The sequence below is a fragment of the Rhinichthys klamathensis genome, unplaced genomic scaffold (genome assembly GCF_029890125.1).
Source record: "Rhinichthys klamathensis goyatoka isolate OS25496 unplaced genomic scaffold, OSU_Roscu_1.1 h1tg000223l_1, whole genome shotgun sequence".
NCBI classification, from domain to species: domain Eukaryota; kingdom Metazoa; phylum Chordata; class Actinopteri; order Cypriniformes; family Leuciscidae; genus Rhinichthys; species Rhinichthys klamathensis.
In genome coordinates this window covers 2,764,466-2,772,077 of record NW_026606747.1, presented here as the reverse complement: position 1 = coordinate 2,772,077, position 7,612 = coordinate 2,764,466, and positions in this window count along the sequence as shown.

The window sequence follows — 7,612 nt, the reverse complement described above, 5'->3', positions numbered from 1 at the left end:
AACAGTGAAGTGCGTGTGCGTGCGCGATGTGTGTGTGTGTGTGGGCGTGCAATGTGTCTTCACCTGTATAGTCACTTGCAGTTCAAGTGTGTTGTCAAAATAAATTTTTTTCTTCTCAAAAGCAATCAAATTAACTGGAAATTATTCTTCATTATTTTACTGTGGTTGATTTGTACATGTTATTTTGCTTTAAATACAAAATTCAGATTAAGTAATTATTTTTGTTCATATTTTTAATTTTAATATAAACTAATGTTACACTATGGTCACTTGCAACTTTCTGTTGGTTCTTTGCAATGTTGGGACATATGCTGGCAAACGTAACCTTACAGTTGACTTGGCAAATCACTTCCATTTGTTTTATTAATAAAATATATTCAAAGTAAATTCTTTATGGGTCATTATAACTACTTAGCTTTAAAAGTAGTCACACACAAAAAAAGACATATCGATAATCATCGAATCGTGAGGTGCCTAGAGATTCCCACCCCTAAAAGTTAACGGTTTAATTAGTTGCTTATACAAAAAATACCTTTTGGATTTTTGCTTGCAAATCCAAGTCATTCACATCATCTATGGTTGGTGACACGTTCCCGTTACAGATGGATTCGAACAAAGTTGATAAAAAAAGAATCCAGGAGACAATCCCCGTGGACCATGCTGACAGCAATTGCTTTACCAGCAAGGTCGTATCTGTCTTCTCTGAAAGCTGGAGTGGAAAAGTGACAATTATTACAAGGTTGAAGGTTGTAAAAAAAAATATGTGATTGAAAAACGTTAAATTAAATAGCACACCAACTGAGTCAAGAGCAAGGCTTTTTCTTCCATCTGGGCCTGCAAGCAGTGCTTCCATGAGCAAGGTGAAGAACTCTCTCCTAGGGCCTCCCAAATCCACAGCCTCCTCAAAATTTCCACATTCATCAGAGAATCGGCAGAAATTATTTTAAAAGGATCATAGGATTTTCGTCTGAATGCTCTAAATGCACCATCTAGTAAATTTGTTTTGATTAATGTTGAATCTGCAGCTTTGATTGTAGTTTATTTCTTCCGTCTTTATAACTAAAAAATAGTTTTTAAGACCCCACGGACACCCTGTATAAGTAAAATGAAACAAATCACAATGGAAGCCACTTACATGATTTCAGAACCATAAATAATAATAATAAATTTTATTTAAAGGCGCCTTTCTCGGCACTCAAGGACGCCGTACAGGCATACATAAGACATTTAAGCACCAGAAATAAATAAAACAACAGTAGAAAGAGGCAGAATAATTGACATTAAGTGAAATAGGCAGTTTTAAACAGATGTGTTTTGAGTTGCAATTTGAAATGGGAGAGTGAATCGATGTTTCTGAGTTGGGGTGGTAATGAGTTCCAGAGACGGGGAGCAGAGAGGCTAAATGCTTTTAACTTAAATTAACTTAAATTGCCTTGTATTTAAATTTGTGCATTGTTACAATACTTTAAAACTGTGGTTAAGAGGATTGCTTTTGTAAATGTACAGTACAATTTCCATAGCAATAAATGGTTGGTCATGTTATTATTTTCAGATTAATCTGAGCAAGGGCTGCCCCCCAATATTTGACTATTTGTTAGTCAACTAGAAACAGCTTAGTCGAACAAAATTATTAGTCGGGTTAGACGTAGAAAAAAAAAATTGACAAAAAAAAAATCACACAGTCCGTAAAGGAACAGATGGTTAACAGTGGGTGCTTATGGTAATTACAGTTTGTCGGGCAGTACATCCAAAAGTTTGCCTATATTTATTAAAAGTAATTCAATTACAGTTTTTTTCAATTGTTTACACACTAAAATAAAAATTTCCACACAATTTGCAAAATTCTACTCCAATGAGCAAAACACCTCCACAGATTTGCACAACATTACACACAATGTCTGCTTCACCCTTTTTGCAAAGCATTACACACAGTGATTTGTAATACTCTAGACACATTTTCACACCTTAGACACAGATAAGGATTGCGAGGTTACTTCCTTGTCATTACAAAGCCCCGGACTGCCAATGACAACACTAATGGACGAATTGGATAAACACATCCACCAGGCGTGGAAGCACACATGTGCTAATTTGAAAACGCAGCACTCAGGTGTGCTATAAAAGGCAGCAGGTGAGTTCACCTGTCTTCAACAAAAATGGAAGGAGCTAGAAGAAGAAGAAGAAGAAGAAGAAGAGTGAGAATGAGAGGGGGAGCTCAAAGAGGAGATGAAGGAGGTAGAGGAAGATCGAAGATGAGAAGAAGGAGATAGAGGAAGAGGAGAAGGAGATAGAGGAAGAGGAGAAGGAGATAGAGGAAGAGGTGAAGAAGGACTTGAAGAGTTGATAGAACCTGAACAAAGAAGACGAGGACCAAATTTGACTCAAGAAATCCGTGCAACACTTATTGACCATGTTATCAACCAATCAAATGTTAGATGATGAATAGTTACAGTATTCTTGTTGCTTTTACAGTAGTTTGTCTTCAGGGTCAAAGTGTATCTACTTTATGCAGTAATTTTTATTTGTCTACAGATTTTATTTGTTTCATTGATTTAATTGTTGGTTGATTACTGTAACTGATTATGGTTAGAAATACTGTAAGTATTGAAATAAATACTTGAAATATTGCAGCATCAGTGTTGTGCAGTGCTTGGTAAGTTAGTAGGCCTATTTGTGTACATTCTCCCTATATCTCAAACTAATCATGAAGAATGTTGTGGGTTTGTCACTATTTTTTTCATCTAAATTATCCCTTACATAACAATGTCTGGCCAAAAATCTAGCACATGCTATTTCCTAAAATTAGTTTTTTTACAAATGTGTTTTTTATTTATCACAGCAGTGTGAAACTGTCTGCAATAGTGTCTGATCATTGAGGACTGTGTTATGTTAAATGAAAACTAATAGTATTTTCACAAATATGTGTATATGTTTTGACTGAAGTGTGTATGTTTTGACAGAAGTGTGTCATTTTGCAAACAATCTAGGAATTATGCAAATTCAGTGTGGTGTTTGGATAATTGTGATTATATTTTGAAAAAAATAGCCCGGTTTTCAAAATTGTGTGTAAACAATTGAAAAAAACTGTAATATAAACATGCAATTAGTCGACTAATGGCTTAAATGAACAACCAAAAGTAAAAAAAAAATATTAAAAAACCTTTAGTCAGGGCCAGCCCTGAGAAACTGAAATCACTTTTACATTACCTCTTGTTTCAGGTCCACCTGTGATTGCTGGATTTAGTGGCATGTCGCTTGTCTGCAGAGACATCATCATAAAAATCTCAGTGCATTTAAAGATCAACCACGTTTTAATGAACGTATTAACAATGAACTGATGAATTATTATTCAATTTAATGACTGCATCACGATGAAATCTCACAGTGAATTTTAAGACATACATTTGTACACTGAAACTACAACGTACCTGGCACACTTCAGCACGAGGGACAACATAAAGTCTGCTTTCCCCCACAATCTTCTTTAGATCCATCATAGAGCTTGCTTGGATCTTCTTAATGCGTTTTGCCTTATCCACTTTTGCCAACTCAAACCCAATCAGGTTTAAGCTGATCATAGGGAAGCTTTGACAAACTAAATTATGTAAATCTCCCAGACTCCAGTTCACAACGAGTGTGGACAGTTGGCCATCTGCTATCTCCTTTGCTGGAACTCCTTGAAAAATATATTGTGAAATGTATTGTGTTTTTGAAATATATTCACTGTAAACATAGCTTTAAATAACATTTATTTATGTAAAACAATGAACCACTCCATGGCTTAAGAGTGAATGACAAACCTAATCGATTATTTGTCAGTATCTTACGCTCAGACAACGGTGGCGGTCTCTGAACATCTGGTCCTGGGAGCAGAAAGAGGCCCACTTGCCTAATCAAATGAGCTATTAGTATTAATCAAATTTATTTTCTTTATGTTCCTGTATTGCAATGCCCTCAGCACTGCATGATAGATATTGTCCTTAATGGAAAAAAACAATCCATGTCTTGTCTCGTTCACTCGGGTGTACGTCATTGAGTGCCCACTACTGGTGGAAACTGCAATGGGCTGAACTGGAACGTCCTAAGCCCTTGGTCACTTGGAATCAGCTGTGGAGTTTTTCCCTTTAAGAATTTATTTAATGCAGCATCCAAATATAGATGTGTTTGGGTTGTTTTATATAAAATATATATATAATTAATATATCATAGAGTTGTTTGTGGTGGTGGTGATTAGACGAGATCTGCGTGTTGCATTGTGGTACATGGAGCTGCCTGAAGAGTACATATGAAGTAGACTCGGTCAAAATCGAGGGAGCGAGGGTCTGTCCATATAAACTTGCCTTGTCCACTTCACGAAGTGGAGCGCACTTCAAAATGGCGGCAGGGATTCCCCCGAGGGGAAGTGCTTAGGGATGTTTACAAGTGCGTGTCTAAAAGTGGACTGGAACGCAGCCTATGTATGGTTTCACCGGAGCTAAACAACACCTGCGACGACGTGCTGAGAGCCTCTTTTACTTAGAAGGCGGGACGTTTGAACATTGCAGACAGAAATTGCGTTCATATTAATATAGTCTTTGGGTAATGCTTTAGATTACAGCCCTGAAAGTACTGCGTAATTAAAGCGATTTTACAGCGTAAATTTCGGCAATTATAGTGTACCTATAACGTACTTACAATATTAGTATAAGGGAACAATATTTTAAGTTTGGGGAATAAAGGGGTAACATATAAAAATATTTATAGAACTAAGGGGTACTTATTCTACTTTTATGATATAACAATCTTACATTTGGGAGCAAGAACATACCTTTTTGAAATAATGGTGAACCAGTACATACTGTATAGGCTTTTTAAAAATTACAGGGTACATATCTATGCATTTATAAAGTAATCTTTTTAACAAAACATACATTTACATTTACATTTACATACATTTAGTCATTTAGCAGACGCTTTTATCCAAAGCGACTTACAACTGAGGACTAAACCAAGCGAGTCATCGTGAAGAGGCAAAAGCAACGCAAGAAGTGCTCAAAATACAAAGTTCAGCCATAGCTCGGAGTAGCATAAGGCAGGCAAGCGAGGATTTAGAGGAAAGGATTTTTTTTTTTTTTTTTTTTTTTTTTTTTTTTTTTTTTTAAAGTTAAGTGCTCCCGGAAGAGATGAGTTTTTAGTTGTCTTTTGAATGTTGTCAGGGATTCTGCATTCCGGATGAGGGTGGGGAGATCATTCCACCAGCATGGAACCGTGAATGAGAATGTTCTGGAGAGTGATTTTGTGCCCCGCTGTGATGGTACCACGAGCCGTCGCTCATTGACCGATCGTAGGCTTCTGGTAGGGATGTAGACTTGTAGTAGTGAGTGGAAGTAGGAGGGAGCTGAACCTGTGGTCAATCTGTAAGCAAGCGTCAAAGCCTTGAACTTGATGCGAGCAGCGAGTGGTAGCCAGTGCAGAGAGATGAGCAGAGGAGTGACGTGGGCCCTTTTGGGCTCGTTGAAGACCAGACGAGCTGCAGCATTCTGGATCATTTGTAGAGGTTTAGTTGCACATGATGGAAGTCCAGCCAGAAGAGCATTGCAGTAATCAAGCCTAGAAATGACCAGGGCCAACAAATGACCAACAAAAGAAATGACCAACAAAAGTGCACAGAAAACCAAAACTATTGCAACTTTTGCTTAAATATTGGGGAAAGATACTCTTGTTTCATGTAGTGGTGCTTGTTACCCCCTTGTTCCATGTAGTTAAAGGGTAAGTACAATAAAAATGCATACACACAATCTTATATCACTGACTCGGAAACCTTTATTTATTATACAAGCACCACTTACCCTGTAACCACATGAAACAAGATATATTTCCCAGTATTTAAGAAAATTGCAATAGTCTTAGCTTTTATTGCCTTGAAACATACTTACAGTATAAATATTTTTTTTTAATTCTCCTGGTTGTTACCCCTTTATTCCCCAAACTTTACATATTGTTCCCTTATACTTACATGTAAGTACTTTATAGGTACACTATAATTACAGAAATTTACACTGTAAATTCCTCTTAATTACACAGTACTTTCCGGGCTGTAATCTAAAGCGTTACCGGTCTTTGTATATTTAAAGGCTCAGCTGTATCCGAAATTGCCACCTATACTCAATCATTATTCCCTACATTAGTGCACTAATAATATAGTCCACTTAACCCTCTGGGGTCTGAGGTGTTTTCAGGGTCCTTGAGATGTTTTGGTATGCACTGACATTTCTGCTTTTTTCAGTTGCTTATAAACATATTAATGGCACAGGTGAAATTACACTCTATATAGCACACACAGGGCTACCATAATATGTGAACAACATGTTAATACATGTTTGTATTGTTGAGAGAATATTGTTTATGCGTGGTTATTGAAAAAACTAAAAAATAAAGTTTCTAATATAAGGCCACAAATAACATACTAAATATGTGTCCACAAGACTTTTGACTAGTGGATGTTGTCGCCTAGAGTTTTTGCTTCGAATTGATCTGAAAATCATTCTGCCTAATCATTCACATAAAACAAAAGATTGTTTTAAATTGTGAAAAACATTTTTTTGTTGCACGCATGCGCGTGCGGTGTTTGTTTGTGTTTAGAGCTCCGTCGAATTGATTCATTAATCCTTGATTTTCTTCTTTACCACTCATTTATTAACAAGCACTTTCTATTTTTATATCGTGTGAACCTATCCTCGATACTATTCCCTATAAAAAAAACAATCGGATTGCTTTGATATCGCTACTTAGATCCAACTTTGCGAATCTCGGCTACTAGCCTTTAGCCCGCTAGCATTTCACGCGTGGGCTCGCGCCTATCGAGCGTCTGATTTTACACCCGTTTCACTGAAAGGATACAGGTTATATCCAGCATTCCAGTCCTAAATTAGTAGTGATATTGGTAGTATCACTGCTAATTTACTGTTCATCTGTTATAATGGCGAACATATCGGGTGTGTGTCTAACGTTACCTCTGAGTGCAGGTGAGGATACATTCGAGCTGATCTCGGTACGATCGGAACTGGAATCGGTGGAGAAACAGATCCGTGGTCTGCTGGAGAGGCAAGCCGAGCTGCGGGATCGGCGATCAGCGCTTGAAACGTCACGCGCCGATGCTCACAAGTCAGTGGTTAGTAACTTTTTGACTCCGACTTCCTCTACTCCGTGCGTTTCTCTGCCCAGGAGGACGCGATCATCTCTGGCTTCATTCACTCCGGCACCTACACAACACCATGGACCCTGGGTGATCCCACAGCGGAAGACACGAGCCAGGACCAGAGCAAGAACCTCTCCGCCCCTCCCGGTCTTCGAGATCTCCACCCGGAACCGCTTCTCCCCTCTTCACGAGTCGGAACGCGACGACGCCGTGATCATCGGCACTTCCATGGTCCGTCATGTCCGCGCTACCTCAGGTAAGGGTAAGGTGCGCACTCACTGCTTTCCTGGTGCTCGTGTTCTTGATGTCGCCGCACAGGTTCCCGAGATTCTGAACGGTGACGAGCGCGTCGGAGCCGTTGTCCTCCATGCGGGAACGAACGACATCAGGCTGCGGCAGACGGAGGTTCTGAAGAAGGACTACAGGAGCCTGATC